This window comes from Pyxicephalus adspersus, chromosome 6 (genome assembly GCF_032062135.1).
Source record: "Pyxicephalus adspersus chromosome 6, UCB_Pads_2.0, whole genome shotgun sequence".
Classification (NCBI taxonomy): domain Eukaryota; kingdom Metazoa; phylum Chordata; class Amphibia; order Anura; family Pyxicephalidae; genus Pyxicephalus; species Pyxicephalus adspersus.
Window position 1 is genome coordinate 21,208,652 of NC_092863.1, and position 13,643 is coordinate 21,222,294.

Below are 13,643 nucleotides of genomic sequence, written 5' to 3' on the forward strand. Positions count from 1 at the left end.
AAAACTGCCCATCAAAACTCGCAGCCCTGCTTCTAACACCTGGACCCCAATTTCACTGAAATAAGGGGGGGGGGGGGTTCAGGTAAATAAAATAAAAGATGCAAGTGGAAGGCACCTGTGGCTAACACCCCTAAAATTTATTTGCTATGGTATCATCAGAACATAAAAAATAGCCAAATTGTTCTGCCCTATTACACATACCTGTCCACTCCTAACACTTGAACCTGAAGTCCTCTGAAACAGTGTGTTGTATGAAACTTGTCAGTGTCAGTGCCAGTCAGTGCCAGTGAGAGCCACTTGTGGTGAACACCCCTTAAAATTTTATTACTATAGCATCATCAGAACATAAAAACGCATGATTACACATTACTGTCTGTTTGTCTGCTTCCTCAAATCCATATATCTTCCCTGGAAAGTTACGTGTAATAGGGAATCACATTGATGGGCAGAGTTTAATGTTCTGATTATGCCATAGTGATGAAAATTTGGGTATTTTACCCATAAGTATCCCCCTCTTGCATCTACATTTTCTGTTTCATACACCTCATCGTTCCAGAAAAATTGGGGTTCATTCAGTATTGGAAGTGGACAGTAATGTGTAACAGGGCAGTGCGTTTTGATGGGCAGAGATGATGAAATGTTAGGGGATGTTACCCACAAGTGCCCCCCACTTTCACCTACATTTTTGGTTTCGTACATCACCCTGTTACAGAGAACTTGGGTTCAAAACAGACAAATGAACAGGGTAGTGTAGTGTGACAGTTAGTAGTTTTGTGACAGGCAGGTAAAAATCTTGGGGCTCCCCCCGAATGCACCATGTTATGTAAGTTACCATGGGGGTCGCCAATTTGCATTTTGAATGCAAATGTTTTTTGAATTGGGCACCTAGCACTTGCTTTTGAAATAGTAACGCCAATGCTCAATTTTCACAAGTTTTAAACTTATGACCCCCATATATTGAGATTCTTTAAAGGTAAGGAGATAAAATTTGGGGTAATATTACCTATAAGGGTTCCATATGCACAACGGACAATTTTGAGGATATGAAGGTTTGGATAGAGAGAATTGTCAGGCTGCAGAATATGACAAGCAGCCTTTACACACCCAGCTACCACACTGCAGTTGACGTAATTGTACACTCCTGACTGTACATGACCCTCAGGATTGCACACGCCTACTTCTACATGCCCCCAGGTAAATCATTTCCACAGGCTGCTTTTTTTGATAAACACTGGATTCAAATGGTTTGCACATCTGCCTGTTTGAAAATTTTAGTCCCAAAATTCAGCCCTTCTTTCCTATTTTTCATACCAAGCAGGTCATAATATTTTTCTACCCAAGATTTGTGATATACCCCAGAAGATGCAGGTTCTTCCTGCAACACTCGCCGGGATTTATTAAATGTTACTTATCAACATTATTTATATCGGACCTACTAGAATTAACTTTGAATAAAAAAGTTCTGTATTTTTTACTTTGTAATTTTTTCCCTGGAGATTTTATCCTCATTGCGCTGCTTTTGCAAAGAGCTTTGTATGGTATTTAAATATTTCATTCAAATAAACCTTTTGTTAAGTTTGTAATAACCTTGTACAATGTATTATGCCACAAAACTATCTACTGGTTTGGAAGGTTACTTCCCTGGCTATACAATGTACACCCTCATTTTGTTTATAAAGATTTAGGGAGGTTGGTGACTATTGAGATTTTAGTGAAAATTTTTGGGGGCTCTACTTTCTTTCTATTTTTAATATTAGTTGAGGAGATATGAAGGTTTGTACAAAGTGAATTGTTAGGCTGCAGAATATGATCCCCATGTCACCCATGCCTCCTGTCTCTTCCTGTGTCTCCTGTGTTCCCCTGTGTCTTTGGTGACACCTGTGTCACTGTCACTGGTGTCTATTTCTGGGTTTCTGGTACTAGACCCCTGGCTCTCTTTCTGACCTCACCTGTTTGCTGTCTGCCTTGACCCTGGCTATTATTGAATACTCTTTTTCTCACTGATTTTGTACCTCGCTCTCTTCTGCCCCCTGGTGTGCCCAAGGACTGCAACCTGGTAACAGTCTGCAGGACAACACCCTTACTTCTAGAGCCTCTGGGGAAAACCAGGCTGTTATTTATACTCTGCGCCTTGGCCCTTCTAAGGGCTCACACCTCAACCTAGCAGTACACCTCTACCTAGCATCTGGTAGAAGATGCTTATGGGGCCAGCAATGCTGTGTTGTGCACCACCACAGTGAGCCTAATTCATCAATGAAATCCGCGCTCGCTGGTTGCGCGTTATTTCGCGCCGTTATATAGAGCCTGTTTACCGCAGGCTGGAGTCATATGCGCTCGTTCATTCGCATCTCACTGCCAAGCCGGATGCTTGCCTTCATAACAAAATGGGCAATAGGGGTCGCGAATCCGCCAATTAAGGCGATTAGATTTCAGATGCGCGATTAAGGAGGATCTTTTAAGATGTCAATCGTGAGATCATAGCAATTAATTAGCACACACCTGCTCTGTTCATATCTACAGTTATTTAGAATCTTTAATGCTTCTTCCTTTGGGTAAGTGATACATTTTTTATACTTTTTGGATTGCTTTGCAACACTGCAAACCTATTGAGATCAAGCTGTATATATACTAGTAAGAACTTCATAATATACACATATTACAATAGTATGAATTGTAAAAAATTGTCACCAAGCATTTGTGATCTAATTAAAATATCATTATAGTAGTTTGGCTGATAGAAATTAAATAATTGAAAAAAGGATTATTGTCAAATGTGGTTTAAAAAAACATTTAGTGATTTTTTGATGCCAGCTCGCCAGTGTAAAGCTGCCGATGCTGCGCGGCTTTGGCCGCGATCTCATCCAGTTGATGACTAGCGCGATCGCTTCGCATTTCAGCTCGCTAATACGGATGCGCGACCGGCCAACCGATTTTGCTTGATAAATTTGGCCCAGTATCTCTCACCATTTATTCTGTCCAGCTGTATCACTTGCAGCAGTAAGGAAATAGCAGCATCTTCTGATTCTCTTCAGCAATGCAGCCTGAAATATACGTTGGTAGCATCCCCAACACACACTCTAAGGCTATGCATAGCTAAAGGGGAATTCCAGGGACAATTAGTGCTCCTGTGCTGCCATTGGCTGCTGGGGCTTTATAGCCTCTCTCTGCTCTCAGTGATCTGTGCCTGTCACAGCGTTTAGCTGGGCTAATCTGTGCTGGAGAGTTTCTCGTGTGGTTTATTGTTGCTGACCATTGCCTGTTCCTGATGCATCAATTATATGCATCCTGAACCAGCCTCTGCTTGTGCTTACTCCCTCAGTACCTCGTTTGGTGGACTGATCCCCTGTGTATGACTTTGGCTTTGTACTCTGGATTTGCCGTGTAGTTCTTGTACAGCTTATTCTATGGGCCCCTAAGCCACTCCCAGCCCATCCTCAGACACCATCCTTTGCGCATTAAGTCTTGAAGGCAACTGTGTGCTTGAAGATGCAACCAGTCTCTTGAGGCTGAGCTGGGCTTTGCTAAAGGTGAAAACTGCTGCATTAGATTGGGGGACTAGCATCTGGTGAGTACTAGTGCTGACCAGGGCCGGTTGTAATGTAAGGCCCTGGTCAGCGCCAGTACTCACCAGAAGCCAGTCCCCCAATCTAATGTGTCATTTCAAAGTCCAGATATACCTTATCAACTGTTACTCATTTGTCTAAATGTTTATTTAGGGAAAAGATTTGTTTGACCTTTTTTTTTTAAAACATATTTAATTTTTTTACATATCACCTAACATAAATGTATTAACTATGGAAACTTATTTTGCAGTGTGTTTGTGCACAATTAGGTTACGTTACGTTTTTTATTTATTTTTTGTACATATAATACTGAAAACACCATTGTTTGTAAAACTGGAAGCCCCTTTTTTCATCCTTTGCCCTCCCACTACCTGTCCCCATGCACCCTTCACTGGTGACTGACCCCTGTCTGACTTATCTGCCCTCCTATTTAACTGCCCCCCACAATATTTATTTACCTATTCTTCCAAACTTCCCATAAATATTTCCCCTAGCACAGTAGACCCCTTAAATTTAAGTGCAGGCTATCTTTAGCATATAGGTAGTACCCCAATGAAACGTCAGCCCAGTGCTCTTTTCCCACCCATATACTTTTCTTGCCCAACTATGCATTTAGCTACGTGAGCTCTTGCTGCCTTTCCTGTGTTGTGCATGGGACTGGCAATATTCCAAAGGATATAACCTTCCTTCCCTTTTAACCTGAAGATTACTTCTCTAAACTCTAGTCTAAGGATCCTTTATTTTCCATGTATGCAGGACATTGATGCAAACATGGACCAAGATAGCTCATGCACAGCCTCTCTCAGATCACCACATGTCAAACTTGGGCACCAGAGAGACAGCTCAGTAATTGGGACTTTTTAAGGTCAAACATATTTAATTTACATATTTATATCAAAATACATATCTTTAATAAATAACTTTACGAACATTGAAACATTGACACGTGGGGACGTCAGAGGCAGGCTTGCCAGAGCAGCACTAGGACCTAAAGCCAAGTAGAGAGCGGATGCAAAATTTAGCTGACTGCAACAAGCATTATATGGGATTAAAGTGAAAGTTGATTGAAAACTATGGATATTGGGGCTAATTAAGCTACTACTATCAAGAAACGGAATAAGAGAGAGGATATATAACGGATTTGATTTATAGCCCATATCATTGCTGTCCTTGCCTGTGCTCATCTATTTAGATAGGTGCCATAGGAATCAAAAATTTCTGTCTGCCTCTCTTTGAAACGTGTCAAAAATCAGCAGGGTATGCCCCTAGGATTGGGCAACCCAGACAGGAATATTTGATTATGTTTATTTAACATTTTATACAGTTTTTATGTTTTAGGTTTTATACATTTTTTTTTTACATTTTTTATGTCAATGTTCTTAAATTTATTTAATAAGGATATATTTTTAATATACATGTGTAAATTGAATATGGTGGTCCTTTAAAGTCACAATTATTGAGCTAATCCATCTAAATCTTATTGTTAGTTAAATCAGGGATGTGGCCATGTGATAATTAGGAGGTCGGTCATTCACTGTTTGTTTAAATGTTTGTAGCAAACAACAATTTTAGTATGCCTACAACATATGGTAGTGTTTTTGGCCTTTCCCATGTAACTCTTCATGGTAAATGTGACCAATTAGCTAGACATATTAATCCCTATTCAGGAAATAATGAAAAAACGTCTTGTATTCTAATGCGTTTCCCTGAAAGGCTTCTTCAGGGGACGTACAGGGAATGCTTACCAAATTAACCACAAGAGGTAGGATTACAACCATTTCCTATGTATACATTTGTCCCATATGTATCCTGAAGACATGGTCCTGACTGCTCCTGACACCATTATGTCTTCAAAAATTCTCCGAATGGTTCAACCTGACCTTTTAACACAAGGCAAGCTGCCCATTGCTGAGCAAGCCAATGCCATCCCTGATCTACAATGGAATGGTGATCTCTTCTTTTTTTAGATTTATGTGCCAAAGTATTTCCAGGTGTTGTTCCTCAACTGCTGCCTTGACTTTTTATTGGCTGGGCATTTTTAGGGTGTTTAAGAAGCTAAATTTGTTCAAACAATCTTAATGGTGGCTGGACATACTATCCTGCCTTACCTGTGCTCACTCCCAAAAGTAGGAGGGCCAAACCTTGGGCGTTGCTCCATTCTCTTCCCATCCCAACCTGTCCATTCTGGCGGTGGTTGAAAGAATGACTAAGATGGCCCACTTTATTCTGATGAACAGCATGCCTTCCACTGTTTCCACTGGTGAGGTGATTTTAAGGGAGATTGTCTGACTTCATTGGGTCCCTGCCAAAATTACATCTGACAGAGGTGTCCAGTTTAACTCTAGATGTTGGTTAGTGCTCTGTCAACAGTTTTATATCTGGGTCTCTTTATCCTCAGACCAACAGTAAGACTGAGGAGACTAACTAGAACCTGGAACAATACCTTAGATGAGTGGTGCCCAACTTTGGCTGACGATGAGATAAAACTCATGGGTCACAATGCAAACAAACATTAAAGTTGTGTTTTAAAACTAAAATAGTTTTAATTTAAAAATTAAATTGAAATGTTTCTAGGTATTGTAACATACATGGACAAATTAAAAGTAGTTGCAAATCAAGAATATCTGCATTCACCATTTGAAGCTCATTTTAATAATGAAACATTTTATTTAGAAAATATACAAAACAAAAGCTGGCCAGTCATATATTAGTCCCCTACAAAACTACAGCTACCAAAGAGCAGAAACTACACCATACAATGTGTCTAGTCAGTTATAGGGGGCGGCTAACCTTCTTTGTACCTCAAAATCTCTGCAATGGATACTTCCAAAAAAATGCAATTCATGTGAAAGATAGCCAAAGGGGACATGTTCTTACTGCTATATCTTCAGGTCCCTACATCTCCCCTTTCTTGTCTGCAGATTTGACTCCATGCGATAGTTGTACTGAGCGTCTTCCCCTAGGCAGGGTTCTATGGCATGAGGAAAAGGTAACTGTAGAACCACACCACCAACCTGAACCAGCCTTAAAGTTTTGTGAACAAGCAAAAGAATATTTGGGGCACCACAGCGCAGAGTGAATTGACATTACCCTAATGCTCATTGCCATGGAAGTGGCTCCCGGGGGGTCCCTAACATGAAAATTCAATTTAGGGACCCTGGTCTTAAAATATCTCTCCTTAATGTGAAAATATCTATGATTGTTGTTAGGATTTTATGCTTGTGACCCTGTCTGTCAACTCTTTATGTTAAGGGGGCTGAAACTGAGTTAGTACCAGCTCTCAGTGGTCCTGTGTACCCTGAAAATTTCATGTTTCTTTGACAATCGGTGTAGGAGATATGAAGGTTTAAACATGGGGATAATGACAGCTGCATGGACACAGACACAGCTCTCATGCTGCTATACGAGGTGGGATTATTTCACAGGTGGGCAGGAAGCAGCCACAGCTGATTGCTGGCATCATTAGCATACACCCACTCTTAGAGAGGTAACACTGAGGAAGCTCTCCTGGTAGCATGATCTAATAGAGAAACATAGGGGATGTGTGTGCCCCATCTCTCACAAGACAACAAGCAGAGAGGGTGGATGTATGGGCCAGATGTGGCCTGCGGGCCGTAGGTTGGGCATCCTTGCCTTAGATGCTTCTCTTCAGCATTCCAGGATAATTTGTCTTCCCTACTTTCTTTAACCGCATTTGCCTACAATAATACCACCCATTCCACTACATGTCAGTCACCATTCTTTGCCAACTACAGTTTCCATCCTGCATCCATTTCCAGCTGTCCTTCGCAAGCCATGGTACCTGAAGTGCAAGATCAACTGAACTTTATATCCAATAATCTGAAGATTCTACATTTGTATCTGATCTAAGCCAACATGTTAATGGCAGACAAGAAAAGGAGATGTCAAAATTTCAAGATTGAGGATCTAGTCTAGTTTCTTATGAGAATCTGAAGTTTCGATGTTCCTCTAAGGATTTGTTCCCTAGGTTTGTGGGATCCTTCCTGATTTAAGACATCATTAACCCTGTAGCAGTTAAGTTTTCTCTACCAGAATCTTCAAAGGTTAACCCTATCTTCCATGTTTCCTGCTTGAAGCTGGTCCCTGCTCTTCTTCCTCCCATTCTGGTCAAAGGGGATGAAGAATTTAAGGTGGAGGCTATTTCGAGGCTAAGGGATACGGATGGATAGGGCCATGTGTAATTATTTTGCTGCAGATTTAGGGCTCTTTATTTGGAATCCAGGCCCCGAATGGAAGAAATAGGTGGGCTAAGCACTCTACCCAGCTTCAAGGCCAGAAATTGAGGATAGCTAGGAAGCACTTGGCTTTTAATAAAAGGCCACCTGTTTTTGAGACAAGGGGTAGTTGTAGCCTAAGGTGAGGTGGATAGGCTGGGTGTAACCTGTATGCTGGGAGAGCCCAGAAGGTCTCCCAATGTTTACGTCTGTGTGACCAACAGTGCTGAAGAGTGTCAGAGAGAGAGCCAGAAGAATAATTTTGTGTTTCTTTTCTGAAGGACTATGATGTTGCTGATCCCCTGTGAAAGAAAACATTGAATGTTAATGTTAGGTTCATGTGATGTTTTTGTAAATAAAAATGGTCTGAGCACCCTGAAATTGAAGTCAAGTCTGAAATAGCTCTCTGCTGTGAGTGCATTGGAAGCTAATCCCTTAAACGTATCTTTAAGGCTTACATGATCGGCTGGTTGATTTCTTTTTTAGACTAAAAAAACAATTAAGCTGGCTCACATTTAGTGCAGTGTTTGCCCTGTGGAGCTGTGTTCCCTCAAAACTCTGGGATCACACTGAGCTCCTGGCAACATAATACTGCCTGAATAGATGGCACACCTGAGAAAACCTAAACATTAATCCGTGGACCAGGAAAAATCTCCCACTCTTTTTCCCAGTCAGGCTCCCAACAATCCGGCTTTCTACAAACCAAACTTAAAAGCCAGCTAATACAAAACATTTCCTTAAAACATAAAAAATCTTATGTACATACACCTCATCCAACACTTTCCTCACAAAGCTTTGGGACACTCTGTCACACTTATTGTTTATTTATTGTTTGGTTATGCGACATACTGGATGCATTTCTTACCTTTGAATAGTCATTATACATTTTTTTTCCTATGTAAAATATGTAGTACGACTCAAGAGGCTCCTAAACGACTCAATATAAGCTCCTAAACGAGTCCCACTGTATAGCTGCAATCATATCCTCCCAAAGAACACTGTTGTCCCTTTTGAGAACCTGTCATCTTTTTTCTTGAGAAACCACTTTGCCCAGAATGGTGCTATCCTAAACCAAATGGATAATTGATAGGATTATAGTTAGAATAAATAAAAAACACCAAACATTAAGTTATTTTTGGTCATCAGTTGGCCACAGCCTTTCTTCCAACTGTATGTAACCCTCACTTTCTTTATCTTTTATAGGCTGGCAATTGTTGTGTTTCCAACCGTTAAGAATATCTGATGTTCCAATCCACTTATTGATAACCATATAAGGTAACTGTGAGTATGTAAAATTGGGGTTGGGGAAAAAAAAGTAACACATTTTCAAAAAGGGAACAAAGCTAAATGCAAGCTCCCAGGCTAGCATAAAAACATGTCAGGAGCTCTGCATTCTGACATGCTTCCTTACCATGAGATTATAGTCAGCACTAATGTAATTAACCTATATAGTACATTTGCTAATTAAATAAAAACACTAGAAGCAAAGGCTAAAAAACCCATAAGATTTAAATATATTGCATAGGTAACTTTTTCCTAAACACTACAACTATCGATGAGAGCTAAGATACCACAGCTCAAGCTTTAGATGAACATCACTCTCCAACAGCCAGAATTGTTATTTACTAACAATGCTGACACCACCCGCACACAAAGCAGACTCAATAGCCAACTGAAGACCTAAATTTCTCTTTCTTCCAACTCAATCTAACCATCACCCTCTTTATCTTTTATAGGTTGGCATTTGTGGAGCGTGTCCAACGGTGAAAACAGGGGGTTCTCACTAAAGCCTTGTACCTAGCAATATAATTTTAGTGTTCTGCAATACTCGTTCTATGGTTTTGGTAAATTTTTGGTTTCAACATGTTTTTATTGGATTTTACAAAACAATACATTTGTTCTAGTATCTGCTGCATCTGATCTCTGGGAACCCCTAAAGGCCTCTAAAGAATACAGAAAATAGAGGTAGAAAAAAATACAAAAAAAGTGGGTTTAGAAAAAGAGGAAAGGTCAGGTTGGAGCCTGCCAGGTTCTCAGCACACCATGCTCCATACTAGACTAAGTGTGGGGAATCATAGTGTCAAATTTGAACAATCCTATCCCAGGGGTATGTAATAGTCAATCCACAAGGACCAATCTTGCTGCAATGTGGTCATGAAATCAGTAAGAATAGCCCTCATTTTTTGGTGTCTGAGGATGGGCTGGCAGCAGCCCAGGGGCCCACAGATAAAGCTGTAAAAGAACTACTACAGAGTGCAAAGCTAAAGTCATACATAGGCGATCAGTCCACCAAACGAGGTACAGAGGGAGTAAGTGCAATCAGAGTCGGGGACACAGGCAAAGGCCGGTTCAGGGTGCGTATATATAGGTCAGGAACAGGCAATGGTGTACAAAGGATGGTGTGACAGGATGGCAGACCAGGAGCCCTCATATAAACAGTACAGAAATACCAGGCAATCCAGAATACCAGCCAAAGTCAAACACAGGAGATCAGTCCACCAAACGAGGTACAAAGGGAGTAGGCACAAGCAGAGTCGGGGTCACGGGCAGAGGTTGGGCCAGGCTGAGTACAAATGAATAGTCAGGGAACAGACAATGGTCAGCAACAGAAAAACACATAGGAATCTATCCAGCACAGCTAACGCTACAACAGGCACTGGGGACTGGGAGCAGAGAAGCTAACAAGACCCAGCAGCCCATGGCAGCATGGGATTGCTCAGGAACCACTCTGCTTACCAGCTGCAGTGGAGCTCCAAATCTTCCTCAACTGTGCAGTCTCAGTGCAGGGGATGCTGGGAGGAAAAACACATTTAAAGGGAGACAAGGATGCTGCAACCTGCGGATCACCAAATCCTAGAACTCTTCTGCTGCTGCGAGCGCCACCGCTGGAGGGAATAGGCCGAGCACACTCTACTGTGATAGGACACAGCCAGGGATTGTCAGCCCAACCATGTAGCAGGAAGGGCCCACCAGAGTGTATGCTATTTGGTAGATTGCGAGTCCAATATCTTTTGGCATTAGGACATTCCCACCAGATATGGTACAGTGTCCCACTGTCTTGCAGCCCCTGAAACAGTCACTCAAGCAGGCGGGTTTGATCTTGGCTAATTGCGCAGACACCAAATACCATCTCATTAATCATTTGGAATTGGCCACCGAATTGTGAACGGCCAACACAATAATGCTACACTGTGCCACTGTATGCCAAATCTGTGCCCACTCCTTCTGCTACAGGGAAATGCCAATATCGCCTTCCCAACGGGTTATATAAGGGAGTGTTGATGCGTGGCACTATACCAAAGCACTATACAAAGAAGAAATTATCTGTTACACAGATATGTTCAAACCACATCATGTTAAACGTGAGACTCCCCCCAATCTAGATTGTACAAAGTGCCTATTTGTAGATAGTGGAAAATTTCTGACGGTGGGGCTTTGTGATTTTCAATAAATACTGTGAACAGGAGTATACCAAAAGGGTTGATAAAATTATGTAGTGTGTATAGATCCTTTTCTAACCACCAACGAAATCGTCACAGTTCATCCATGCCAGGTGGAAACAGCGGATTCTCTATGATGCGGACAAGAGGAGTTTCACGGAATCTCATACTTGAAGAGAGTGTTTCAAAATTGGTTTAGCAATGTGTCTCCTCTGAGATGGCGATAGCCATAGCAATGCCTCCACTGACACTGTCAAATTTGTAAACTGCGCCTTGAGATGCAATCTGAATGAGGGGACCTCTGATAACCGCCTTATGTGCCGCCCATAAAGTTGCTGCTGAAGGCACCTTGCTCTGATTTAGGGAAAATATTAAGTAAGTTCTGCCTGAGATTTTTGGTTTATTTTGGGGTTGCTGTGGAGGGTGTTATTTAGAGACCATTGGAAAGAGTCAGGTCTAGAGAAGAGTGAAGAAAAAAAAACTACCTGAACTGCGTCATCATCTGACCAAGGTACAGCCAGGATGTTACTTGAAGTGACTAGCGGGAGGGCTGTGTGGGAACCAATATATGATCGATGCAAGAAAAGAGTTGGTGTGCATGGGGAAAATATGTGTAATGTATTTCAGTTGTTTGCATCTCCCGCCATACATCTGCCAGCATTTCAGCTCATAACAAATCTAGCAATGCATGGAAGGAGAAAGTCGTCTTGTGTTGCACAAGAGGATTGGGCACGGTTTTGTTGTCCATCCGCGCATCAGGGGGATATTGGTATCTCCACACAGTATCAGGAAACCCTACATACATTTATGTAGCATATGTATTAGGTATATGCATAAAGGGTGCTTGTTTCTCATTAGGCCCATAGTAGGCCACAAGAATCACTTTAGCATCATTTAGGGTGCCTATAAGAATGGGATAAGGTCCATCTGGGTCAGCCAATTTGGTGTCTAGCGTAACCGGTACTGACTTGCGGAAATCAATGAGAATGCCTCTGCGTTTGATTGGGCATTATCTATATAGACCATTGGGTAGGAGGAATGGAAATATCGTGGGTAGGAGAAGGCAGAAAAATTGGTTTCCTGTAGGCATATTACATCTTCCTTACGAGCGTGGAAACTATGTAAAGCCTGGGAATGTTTCATTGGTGAGTTAAGTCCCTGCACATTTAGGGAAATAATGAATACAGTCATGGTTATGGGTGACGCCAGGTATAGTGTTCCCACTGTTTAGTAAAATTAACCAAGTTATTTGCGATATCAGGGGATAAAGTAAGTGTCAGGGATTGGGTACCAGGGTAAGAGAGAGGGTAAAACATAAAAAGAAAAGGGGACACCATATAAGAAAAATAAAACCTAACAGTGCAGTGCAGGGCAAAGCTAACTCCCGGCCTGGCACTATCCAGCACCAATAACAAAAAACAGTAATGCAAGAAGTGGTAAATCAGGTTTGCCCCTGTCACCCGGGTGGTGTCTCCAGGTGAGTTCCTCCGCAGAAACTTAAATTGGGAGGCTGCATCTAGGGATGGTTAGAGTACACAGTGACTACTACACCTGAGATAAAGAATATAAAGAATATACATAAGTCATCAAACAAGTGTAACATTTCAAATCAATAGCATTTCAAAAAGTTTTAAAACATAAAGCACAGTGTGAACTATGAGCTACCCCATCTGCAAAGAGGTCCCCTGGCTTCCATGTGTAATTGTTACATTTTTAAACTGTGTTGAAGAAAAACTTCAATGCATGTTTCACAGCGGCATATTGCTGTTTTGACAGACCTGTTTTTTTGGCTATTAATTGCATGGCTATTGATGTGCATGTGTTGTCCATGCTTTGGAAACCTGTAAATCTAAAGTGTCACTATATTAGGGCTAATGTTTTCACTGACACTAACCGTCAATACCTAGCAGTTTTTCCTTAAAATAATGATCAAAGCTAAACTTTTTTTAATCCCACTGAAAACAAATACTGGAATTTTCCTTTTTCTATTGATGCTGGGATATTGTACCTGCCTGACTACCTTCTCCTTCTGACACTGGGCAATTTTAACAGTAACCAATGACACACTGATTAGGTGGCATGTTTTTATCCCACTGATCACCAATGTCAAAGCATTCTCCCTCCCACAGACTCCTAATGCTGGACATTACTTTCTCCCAATAACCAGGCACGGATTTTTTTATTACCGGTATTTCCAATCTTGCTGGGCCATTTCCTTAAGAGTTTCTTTCTCTCTGATACCTTTAGGTCACACCCCAAAATGCAGGCACACTTAGTATCACCATGGTGCAAAATGCATGTTGTCTCGGTCCCAAAATGACCTTCATTTTCAAGTTCTAAAACTGGGAAGTATATATATATATATATATATATATATATATATATATATATATATATATATATAT

General features: G+C 41.2%; 1 long non-coding RNA gene across 1 annotated transcript; it reads left to right on the forward strand.

Moving 5' to 3' along the window:
- Positions 1-8,997: 8,997 nt before the first annotated feature.
- LOC140332816 (uncharacterized) lies at positions 8,998-9,704 on the forward strand. The gene is made up of 2 exons (XR_011921223.1): positions 8,998-9,073; positions 9,535-9,704. It is a non-coding gene; the product is annotated as an uncharacterized lncRNA (long non-coding RNA).
- The last annotated feature ends 3,939 nt before the right edge of the window (positions 9,705-13,643 follow it).